Genomic DNA, 13,305 nt, shown 5'->3' with positions numbered 1-13,305 from the left:
TCACAAATTGTTGCATCACTTTTTTGATGATAAAAAGTTGACTGGTTGTCGTTAACATGAAAACATATTTTGGTTACTAAATTTGATGAAAAGTTTCAGTTTTAAATTACTGCTGATAAAATATCAAATATTGAATTCATGTCGTCATTTATATTCTATATTACAAGTTTACAGTCGTACAAATACAGAATTAACATTTTCAGTGGTATTTGTGCAGAAACTATTGATTCTCAGTTATGGTCTTCTCAACCCTGTCCAAAAAATCTGGTGATGCTTAACTTTTGAGCGGGTGTATAGTTACGACATATAGTACCAATATTGACCAAAACAAATCCAGTGATGAAACTTGTGGTATTCATGCTGTATTATAGACCCCTTTATATAGTTACGACATACAGTACCAATATCAACCAAAACAAATCCAGTGATGAAACTTGTGGTATTCATGCTGTATTTTAGACCAATAGTTACTACAGTACCAATATTGACCAAAACAGGACAGGTGATTAAATCTAATGAAAAATTCATAAATTAACTTGGATTGATGTACATAAAGAGCCAAATGTTTACCTTACATCTGCTTAGTCTTATGCACTTGTTTTATTCAAGAATATTGATGCAATCTTGGTCTCTCGAAAAAACTTAGTCACGAACAGCAATCTGATGAGAGATTTACAAGATTTCAACTAGAAAATGCCATGTCAGAAAGAAATGCTTCTAATGGGTAAAAAATGACATTTTGTAACAAATCTCTTGACAATAGAAGTCAGAAGTTAAATTGGTTTAGATCTAGGTTAATATATTGGTAGCCTTTTGGTCCATCACATTTACTGTCCATTTCCTCTATTTTGACCTATGTGCTATTCATTAATTACAACAGCATGGAATGCCAAAGAAAAGAAATATCCAGGATTTTAACAAAACTTTAACAAAATTTTAAAATAATACTAGTAATCAGTATTTTTTAGGGGAAATGATTTTTGTTTTGAAGTTTATTTTTTTTGTAGATATTTATGAGTAATTTTCCTTTATATATCAAGGTTTTCATCTTAACAAACTCTCATTAATGTAATGACTTTGCAATTTATGATTTTTGATCTGACTTAGTGCTGTTGTTACAAGAAATTATCAATAATAAATGATATATGTATTGTAAAATGCAGGAATATTAAAGCTTAAGAAAGAGATTAAAGTTTTCATATTTCCAATGAGTTTAGCCGTTGCTTTGATAGATCTAACTTGTATCTTGTTACCTTGTATTGTGTGTACTATGTACCTGGCTACTGGTATCCACATTGAAGAACTTTTTACACTGGCTTTGTTATATAATTTCTATGTCAGGGATATCAGTCTTTTCAGGCAAAAGAAGTGTCTTCTCCGAAAACTTAGACAAACATCTGAAGTGGGTATTATTGATTTTGTCCACGGTTACAGGACAAAGTGTTTTTGTCTGGCCTGAGATAAAACGATGTCTCACAAGTGAGACTATGGTGTGACTTTTCTGGCAGCGGCATGCAGTTTCATTTACTTTTCAAATTGAGGTTTTGCTTTCAGATGTGCTGCTGAAACATAACCAATTGTAACCAAACTCAGATTATTTTCAGATCACATATTGGACACCTGAATACATTTTAGCTAAGAATGTTGCTCAGATTTCATAATTAGAGATGATTTTGAAGTTGTTGCCCAGATTTCGTAAGTAGAGATGATTTTGAAGTTTTACATGAATTGTTTTTAAAAAAGCAATATATGGTATGTAAGAGGCTGCTATCTCATTGTTAACCTTGCTATCAAAAAGATAATGTTATTTCTTGGTAGTATTTTATTGTGAAAAATATGAAATTCTCGGAAATAACTGATAAATCTTTTTATGGTTTGTCCTTTATTTCACTTCAAAATTGCTTATAGAGTAAGACCTGTTTAATGTAGTTTGTTAAAAGAAGTACTTTTGAACAGTTTCTTTGGTTTTTTGCCACTCACTCATTCTGTAAGTAGATCTTTTAAAAGGCTGAAAATGACATAAAGGTAAATTTGGAGAAATAGTAGTGGGATGTATGATAAAACAAGTTATACAACATGTAGATGTTGATTTGTGATTAAATACAGCTGTCATTATCATAGAAGCTTTGGCTTTTCTAAAGCTTTGTATTAATTTACCACCATGACCTTCATAGACCTATATTTGTGTATTTGTGGTGTAAGGTCAAGATCAGAGGAAGTCGTCTGACAGAAATGACCTACTACTTCTTCATATGTGTTAATGAGCTGGAGCAGGTCGTTAGTACTCCAGCACATAAACCACACAATGACATTTTAATTAATAGATATGTGATCTTATTCAGTCTCCATGCCACACAGGTGACCCCCATAGGTTTTGACCAATCAGGTGTGAGATTTATGACCTGTTGCCTGGAGATTCCCCAGGATGCTGTGTTGTTTGTGCTACTTGAGGTTGTGTTGTATGACAAGCTTGTTACTCTCACCTCTTTACAGGGTGTTGTATAGTTGAGGGAGTAGATGATTGGTGAAGATGAAATAGGTCTCTGATGTAGGTGTAATACTCAAATAATATTAACTACCACCAACATAAAAGTATATACATATATTATCTTTACTTTAAACATCTCAAAATTCAAAGATTGCAATTTAAAAGATATTTTGAATCCAAATGTTACCAATAATGAATATACTTTCCACTTTCTTATTACCTGTCTGAAAAGGGAGTGAGATGGAGTGTTGTTTTAAGGTCATGAATTTACTTAAATGATTTAACTATTACAGAGATAATTAAACAGAGGTTTGCTTCAGGCTAGTACAAAAGTTAAATCAGGCACATTGAAGGCTAATACATTCATCTGTGTGTTAGCAATATATACATTAATGGTTTTATGAATAGTCTTGTCATTTTTGTAGACTGAAGCATATGGAGAATTTTTTTCTGAAAATTACGTATTTGTATATATAATGTATAAAGTTTACCTTGAGTCTCAATTTCATAAGTTTATTGGAAATGCTATCTTTTATTAAGCAGTATTTTTGTCACAATCAGTTATAAATAAAATCTATATTGTAGAGATTGGTATCGGCTGGAGACATGCTTATATGAGTCATTGTAGTGATGGAGAATTTGTTTGTTCAACTAAATAATTCTGACATATATTGGTTAAAAATATATTGTATGAAAAAAAATCAGTTTGAAGGTCTAATGTTTATATCTGTAATGAATATTCATGAATTTATGCTTATGAAAACCTTTTTAGAATTTTTTTTTATTTTTCTAGTTTTGTATTGAAGTTAAAATTCATTTGATCTTTATGTTAAACAAAAAATACAGTTATGAAAAATATATGACTTCAAGCAATTCAAGGTAGGATCAGTTGTTGAAAGTTGGTTATCTCTCATTCTCAGTTGTTGGGTCAAACTATTGCAGCAAAGCATTTAAGCTAAAGCTGTTTTCCCTTTAGTTTTGGTGTTAGTCAAAATAAATTTTTATCTATGCATATAATGTTGTAACTCAACTATACAATACATAAGTTCAGTACCTCAGGATGTGAATACATTGTGATCCAATAAGTAAGTCAATGTTATTAAAAAATGTTGGATTCCTTTCCAAGGTTTTCTTCCAGCTTGTAAATACAGTATGTACATATATTATATAGGCAATGGGATGTAGATATGTGACTTTTCAATGTCTAGTACGGTATGTAATCTTTCACCTTCGTCCAACAAACATTGACTGTGTTGATCATGCTGTGTGTAGATTACCACAGCTATTTATATATGGAACGTGTAAAACAATGAGTGGTTTATTATTTTTTGCATATTTGTCAGATCACTTTTATTTCATTTATTTTGAAGTAAGGAATTAAGTTTCAATGTGATGTGAGAATGTCTGTAAGTGGTGTCTATGTAAACACAATATTTTGTAACATTGCATGTTGTGTACTGTGTGAACTGAATGCAACTGTTATTTTCATGTATGTTCACATGGCAGAAGAAGTTGTTTAGCAAAATTCATTTTTCTACACTCACAGTATCCAGTTTCCTTCAGTTCAAAATGGAACTAGCACTGGAGTTTGACACAGCACTTCTAATAGCGAAATTGTTTTACCCTATTTGACCCAATGAGTGCACTGTGTGCTTTTTCAAATCACAAAATGGTTGTGTTTAATTAACTCTTTCTGTACTAATTTCAAATTTTTCGCTTCCTGCCTGGAAGTGATTGAGACGTAGTCTTCTGCAAATGATGCTTTTACAGAAGACTTGGCGAAATAAATCTGCTTCCGTTATGTCATTATTATTGACGTCTATATATATCTTATGTATTAAGCAGAAACATCCTTATTAAATATCATTGAAAAAATACAACAAAATCTTGTGATAGAATGATAGAAATTTAAAGTAAGAGTGTTTATCTGCTCACCGTATCATTTAATGGAAGTCATCACTAGATTGCCACACAAGCCTTACTCATTTTGATATAGTCTTGTTTTATTATCGTTGATAGCATACTCATTTGCTTATGTTCAAAACATTTTACTACCTGGTAGTTTTCTTAGGTTTTTCTCATCATCAATCACCAGAAATTGAAAGTAGAAACAAGCCCACCATTTTGTTGTCACTGTTATCAACCTGATAAAAACCAGACGATTTCAGAGCATATAAATATTGTAAAAAATGATTAAGCATGTACCCTAGATTAAGATATTCTATTTTTGACATGTTTATTGGTTAAATATGTTATTTGTATGTAATATCTTTTGGTTTTGGTTTCGCTTAAAGGGTTATGAACGCTAAATAAGTTGAATGCATTAATAGAAACCTGAATAGGGCACACATACATGTGGATGTTTGTGTCTGAACATAACAACTAGTACATAATAACTAAATTTTAGTAATTGTGTAAGTAACAACAGGTTATTTGTATGGTTTTCCATGTATGACATATTTAAATTTTACAATTTTTCAAATAATTTTAAAGAAACCCACACATTTGAAAGGTATTTACATAAACATTTAAATCAAACATACAGTAGAATGTTTCAAAATACAGTGGAAGTCATTAAAAGTTGTTCTGGTTAATTAGAAATTAAACTAGTTTTAAGGGAAATTACTCTAATCTGAATTAAATGGTGTTAATTGGTTCAGGTATAGTATACATTAAGACAAGTAATTATGAACAGTACAATTAAGACAAAAAACACAATACAACTGCTTATTTTAGTGTCACGTTATCATGTAATATGTGAATGCATGAAAATAATTAATTGGGATCAATCTTCGTAAAACCTACTCTTGGTGCTCACTGACAGCTGAACAAACTCTTGTATAAACATCTACACCAGTATGAGTGTTTACCTCCTGTCGAAGAGGTGTACTCTACATCTGTATATCTCAGTTTTAAGTCATCATTTAGTTCACTTGGTTTTTTGGATGGATATGAACCACTTGTTAAACTTCATAAGCAAGTATTTGACAGATTAAAGATGCATCATGGGAACTTTTAACCAGGTAAATGATAGTCAGGGCCAGGGGCATCATTTTCATTAAAACAACATCCCTCACATATTTACTGTCCATTGCTCAGTAATAAGCCCACCCAAATGTATTGCAGATAGGCTGTAGCTAACTGTGTCACTGTATGTTGGATCTATATATATGTAAAGTATATTATATGCAGTATAAATATTGTGTTGAATTTCTTTCGTATTAGGTGATAAGCTTGTATTGGTCACTACAGCTTATGTTTCAATTTAGCATAAAAAAGAATACAACAGTTTTCAGAAATTGTAAAATCCTGAATGCGGAAAAAAATGATATTGAGCATTCATGTTAACTACTCAAAAACTGAAACAGAAGGTACAAATGCTTGAAATCATGTCAGTTTTGTACATGTACAGAAATAGTAGAACACCAAGGTACATATTTTTCATTTATTGATAGTCATTTAAAATTGATGATAAACTGGGTGTGTAATGTGGAACTTACTGAATTTAATCTATTGGCTTACTGTTGTGTAAAAAGTATTTTTGTATATCCTCAAAACATTACCAAACTACATATGTCTTAACTACACATGTCGGATCTATTAGAGTGACAGTTATCTAGTGGTAACTGATGCCTACACCAACAAGTTTCTAGGTCAACTTTTAAAGATATGTGTTGCAGTATAATTGAAGGTTATTAAGATGTATATGCATACAGCTTTTAGGTTGGCTGTGTATGAGAGTATCTTCTGTGTGAGGTGTATATGTTTGGAAGAATTGTTTGATTACACTAGGTGCTTGTCATTTTATGTATTGATGAAATGATACACACATGTCACACTATAATTTGTTTGCTTTAAAATGATTCTCTGTCCTACTGATGTTGTCTGGGTAACACTGTTGGCTTGATATTGGTGTTCAGATTATATTGACAGTACAACTTAACAGGATTGGAGTCACGATTCCTTTAGAAAATATTGTACCTGAAATGTGATTGATGTTAAAGTATTTGTAAGGTAATAAAACTTTAACAATCATTCAACTGTACATTTATTTGTGCTTTAAGAACTGTGCTTTGAATTCTGTGGTGATGTTCATAATGGAATTTAAACCTAGATGCCGAATAGACAGTAAAACGAATATTTATTTCAACATAATCACAGAAATAGCTGCAACTTTAAAATGCTGTTGTATTCTCATTCTTATTTCATATGATTTAAAACCATGAAGTCTGGGTCACTTTATTCTTTAATATAAGCAATATTGACAAACATAAGGTAAAACTACATTAATCTATTGAGGTTGTATCAGGGTTCATGACATCTCTGAAAATCTCCATCTGAGCTCGTTTATGCAAATAAGAAATTTGCAGACAGTAATACATATGCTATACCATTGTCATACAAAGTCATAGTTTAGTTTGACTGACAAAGCCAACAATTTGAAGGGACTAGGGACGGGGGTATAAAAGGGAGACACCATTCAGAAAAGGTAGAAATTATAAAAGTTTGGCAGCTTCTCTTTAGGGAATTATAGTAAGTATTATGTGCTTCTTAACAATAACACCATACATGTGATATTTCTGGCCAATCAGAAGATTCTAGTTATGCTACTTTAAAATTTATACAATAGGTATAACAAGGTTTTTGAGCTTGTACTATATAATTGTGTCTAATGTATGCAGTAAATGTCCTTAGATTTCGATACAGGTTCTTTGTAATCTTGTTATGTATGGTAGATGTCTCAGGGTTTTGATACTGGTTCTTTGTAATCTTGTAATATATGGTAGATGTCTCAAGGTTTTGATACTGGTTCTTTGTAATCTTGTTATATATGGTAGATGTCTCAAGGTTTTGATACAGGTTCTTTGTAATCTTGTTATATATGGTAGATGTCTCAGGGTTTTGATACAGGTTCTTTGTAATCTTGTTATATATGGTAGATGTCTCAGGGTTTTGATACTGGTTCTTTGTAATCTTGTTATATATGGTAGATGTCTCAAGGTTTTGATACTTGTTCTTTGTAATCTTGTTATGTATGGTAGATGTCTCAGGGTTTTGATACTGGTTCTTTGTAATCTTGTTATGTATGGTAGATGTCTCAGGGTTTTGATACTGGTTCTTTGTAATCTTGTTATATATGGTAGATGTCTCAAGGTTTTGATACTTGTTCTTTGTAATCTTGTTATATATGGTAGATGTCTCAAGGTTTTGATACTGGTTCTTTGTAATCTTGTTATATATGGTAGATGCCTCAGGGTTTTGATACTGGTTCTTTGTAATCTTGTTATATATGGTTGATGTCTCAAGGTTTTGATACTGGTTCTTTGAACAGAAAATTTTCACTTTTAATGGCTGTTATAAATGCATACCAATGTATAATGGATGCATGATATTTATCTACATGATCAAATTAGATTAAATTCATGATCACAAAGTATGATAGATGTTTTTTGATAGATGGATTAAATGTTAAGCTATTCAGGTAACAAAATATACAGAAAACAAACTTACAATAATTAAATGGAATTTATATTTCTGCATTTGCAATGGATGCACTGACATTTCAAGTGCATGCATACATACGTGTACATGCATAATACCTCAATGGAACTTTTTCAGCATTTGTTATACCACTTAGCTAACATGAACCTTATTTCCGAGAAATTCAATACTGTCAACAATGTGGCTATTTGTATTGTATTTTGTATTATTTCTTCAGCAGTGACAGTTTTACCCAGGATTTCTCATCTTTGTAAGTTGTTTGCTAATTACAAGATATGTGCTCAGCTACTCTTTCTCTTGACCATTTCTGGAAAAGCTGAATTATGAATCACATATGTAAAGATGTGTCAGTCAGAGTCTATTCTCTATTCATGACCCACGAGATACTGGATATTGGCTCATGAATGAGATAACATTTTTTGTGATATTCCTTTTTTTGGGGTTGAACAGTGGAAGGACAAGTAAAATCTATTATCCTGTGTAGTCATACATTTCTGAGCATGTTGCAAAGTAAATGCTGATGGTGGGTTAAAATTTTTACTCTGCATATCAATGTTTAGATCATTTCTGAAGTATTACAGGTCAAAGGTCAGAAAAGTTTATTATAAAAATAGAAACCTTGCAAAACTTGTTTTTGACCCAATCAATAAATGAAATTGATGGATGCAGTCATTTTCTATCATAAAGGTTATTTGAAGATAATTTCTGTAGGTCAAAGGTCAAACCGACTGTGGTCACAGAGTACAAGGAACATATCAACATCCATTACATTTGTACATCTGTTTCTGTGCACAGCTGTGTGTAGCCTGTGGAACACTGACACTAATCCTGGTCTTATTGTGGAATCTGTTACTAACACATGTTGGTCTCCGCCAAACTATGGTGGTCATGATCTACAATCTATGTAAACTAATTGGTACAGACAGTCTAATGGCAAAATTAGGCAATTAAGTGATCACTAAAACAAGTGAGACCAATTAGAACAGGTGATTTAGTATCACGGTATATATAAATAAATGTATGTACTATAAAGGTTCAAATTTTCCTGGTTTTACCGAAAGTATAAAACGGATGTATTTTTTATTATGAAGTCATAAAGTGGACTGTAAATGTCTTTATCAATTTCATGTTCATGATGTCAATTTTTCACAATTCTATTTCATCTTCCCAATATCAGAAATAACATTTACAGTATATTGAAAATAGAAAACCCTCTCAGAAACAAAATTGACATTTTACTGAAAATAGAGAACCCCCTCAGAAATAACATTTACAGTATACTGAAAATAGAGAACCCTCTTGGATATAACATTTACAGTATACTGAAAATAGAGAACCCTCTTGGATATAACATTTACAGTATGCTGAAAATAGAGAACCCTCTTGGATATAACATTTACAGTATGCTGAAAATAGAGAACCCTCTTGGATATAACATTTACAGTATGCTGAAAATAGAGAACCCTCTTGGATATAACATTTACAGTATACTGAAAATAGAGAACCCTCTTGGATATAACATTAACAGTATACTGAAAATAGAGAACCCTCTTGGATATAACATTTACAGTATACTGAAAATAGAGAACCCTCTTGGATATAACATTTACAGTATGCTGAAAATAGAGAACCCTCTTGGATATAACATTTACAGTATGCTGAAAATAGAGAACCCTCTTGGATATAACATTTACAGTATACTGAAAATAGAGAACCCTCTTGGATATAACATTAACAGTATACTGAAAATAGAGAACCCTCTTGGATATAACATTTACAGTATACTGAAAATAGAGAACCCTCTTGGATATAACATTTACAGTATGCTGAAAATAGAGAACCCTCTCAGAAACAATATTGTCATTCTACTGAAAATAGAGAACCCCCTTGGATATAACATTTACAGTATACTGAAAATAGAGAACCCTCTTGGATATAACATTTACAGTATACTGAAAATAGAGAACCCTCTTGGATATAACATTTACAGTATACTGAAAATAGAGAACCCTCTCAGAAACAATATTGTCATTCTACTGAAAATAGAGAACCCTCTTGGATATAACATTTACAGTATACTGAAAATAGAGAACCCTCTTGGATATAACATTTACAGTATGCTGAAAATAGAGAACCCTCTCAGAAACAATATTGTCATTCTACTGAAAATAGAGAACCCCCTTGGATATAACATTTACAGTATACTGAAAATAGAGAACCCTCTTGGAAATAACATAAGTATACTGAAAATAGAGAACCCTCTTGGATATAACATTTACAATATACTGAAAATAGAGAACCCTCTCAGAAACAATATTGTCATTCTACTGAAAATAGAGAACCCCCTTGGATATAACATTTACAGTATACTGAAAATAGAGAACCCTCTTGGATATAACATTTACAGTATACTGAAAATAGAGAACCCTCTTGGATATAACATTTACAGTATACTGAAAATAGAGAACCCTCTTGGATATAACATTTACAGTATACTGAAAATAGAGAACCCTCTTGGATATAACATTTACAGTATGCTGAAAATAGAGAACCCTCTCAGAAACAATATTGTCATTCTACTGAACCCCCTTGGATATAACATTTACAGTATACTGAAAATAGAGAACCCCCTTGGATATAACACTTACTAGAGTCTTGGATATAACATTTACAATATACTGAAAATAGAGAACCCTCTTGGATATAACATTTACAGTATACTGAAAACATAGAGAACCCTCTCAGAAATAACATTTACAGTATACTGAAAATAGAGAACCCTCTTGGATATAACATTTACAGTATACTGAAAATAGAGAACCCTCTTGGATATAACATTTACAGTATACTGAAAATAGAGAACCCTCTTGAAAATACAATATACTGAAAATAGAGAACCCTCTTGATATAACATTTACAGTATACTGAAAATAGAGAACCCTCTTGGATATAACATTTACAGTATACTGAAAATAGAGAACCCTCTCAGAAACAACATTGACATTTTACTGAAAATAGAGAACCCTCTTGGATATAACATTTACAGTATACTGAAAATAGAGAACCCTCTTGGATATAACATTTACAGTATACTGAAAATAGAGAACCCTCTTGGATATAACATTTACAGTATACTGAAAATAGAGAACCCTCTCAGATATAACATTTACATTTACAGTATACTGAAAATAGAGAACCCTCTTGGATATAACATTTACAGTATACTGAAAATAGAGAACCCTATATAACATTTAAGTATACTGAAAATAGAGAACCCTCTTGGAAATAACATTTACAGAATAACATTTACATTTACAGTATACTGAAAATAGAGAACCCTCTTGGATATAACATTTACAGTATGCTGAAAATAGAGAACCCTCTCAGAAACAACATTTACATATAACATTTACTGAAAATAGAGAACCCTCTTGGATATAACACTTACAGTATACTGAAAATAGAGAACCCTCTTGGATATAACATTTACAGTATACTGAAAATAGAGAACCCTCTTGGATATAACATTTACAATATACTGAAAATAGAGAACCCTCTCAGAAATAACATTTACAGTATACTGAAAATAGAGAACCCTCTTGGATATAACATTTACAGTATACTGAAAATAGAGAACCCTCTTGGAAATAACATTTACAGTATACTGAAAATAGAGAACCCTCTTGGATATAACATTTACAGTATACTGAAAATAGAGAACCCTCTTGGATATAACATTTACAGTATACTGAAAATAGAGAACCCTCTTGGATATAACATTTACAGTATACTGAAAATAGAGAACCCTCTTGGATATAACATTTACAGTATACTGAAAATAGAGAACCCTCTCAGAAACAACATTGACATTTTACTGAAAATAGAGAACCCTCTTGGATATAACATTTACAATATACTGAAAATAGAGAACCCTCTCAGAAACAACATTGACATTTTACTGAAAATAGAGAACCCTCTCAGATATAACATTTACAGTATACTGAAAATAGAGAACCCTCTTGGATATAACATTTACAGTATACTGAAAATAGAGAACCCTCTTGGATATAACATTTACAGTATACTGAAAATAGAGAACCCTCTTGGATATAACATTTACAGTATACTGAAAATAGAGAACCCTCTTGGATATAACATTTACAGTATACTGAAAATAGAGAACCCTCTTGGATATAACATTTACAGTATACTGAAAATAGAGAACCCTCTTGGATATAACATTTACAGTATACTGAAAATAGAGAACCCTCTTGGATATAACATTTACAATATACTGAAAATAGAGAACCCTCTCAGAAACAACATTGACATTTTACTGAAAATAGAGAACCCTCTCAGAAATAACATTTACAGTATACTGAAAATAGAGAACCCTCTCAGAAATAACATTTACAGTATACTGAAAATAGAGAACCCTCTTGGATATAACATTTACAGTATACTGAAAATAGAGAACCCTCTAGGAAATAACATTTACAGTATACTGAAAATAGAGAACCCTCTTGGATATAACATTTACAGTATACTGAAAATAGAGAACCCTCTTGGATATAACATTTACAGTATACTGAAAATAGAGAACCCTCTTGGATATAACATTTACAGTATACTGAAAATAGAGAACCAATATACTCTCTCAGAAACAACATTGACATTTTACTGAAAATATAAAACATTTACAGTATACTGAAAATAGAGAACCCTCTTGGATATAACATTTACAGTATACTGAAAATAGAGAACCCTCTTGGATATAACATTTACAGTATACTGAAAATAGAAACCCTCTTGGATATAACATTTACATTTACAGTATACTGAAAATAGAGAACCCTCTTGGATATAACATTTACAGTATACTGAAAATAGAGAACCCTCTTGGATATAACATTTACAGTATACTGAAAATAGAGAACCCTCTTGGATATAACATTTACAGTATACTGAAAATAGAGAACCCTCTTAGATATAACATTTACAGTATACTGAAAATAGAGAACCCTCTTGGATATAACATTTACAGTATACTGAAAATAGAGAACCCTCTTGGATATAACATTTACAGTATACTGAAAATAGAGAACCCTCTTGGATATAACATTTACAGTATACTGAAAATAGAGAACCCTCTTGGATATAACATTTACAGTATACTGAAAATAGAGAACCCTCTTGGATATAACATTTACAGTATACTGAAAATAACAACATTTACATTTACAGTATACTGAAAATAGAGAACCCTCTTGGATATAACATTTACAGTATACTGAAAATAGAGAACCCTCTTGGAT

This window comes from Ylistrum balloti, unplaced genomic scaffold (assembly GCF_031769215.1).
Source record: "Ylistrum balloti isolate Yb309-2 unplaced genomic scaffold, AGI_CSIRO_Ybal_v1 Utg371790, whole genome shotgun sequence".
In the NCBI taxonomy this organism is placed as follows: Eukaryota; Metazoa; Mollusca; class Bivalvia; order Pectinida; family Pectinidae; genus Ylistrum; species Ylistrum balloti.
This window is presented reverse-complemented; position numbering follows the sequence as displayed.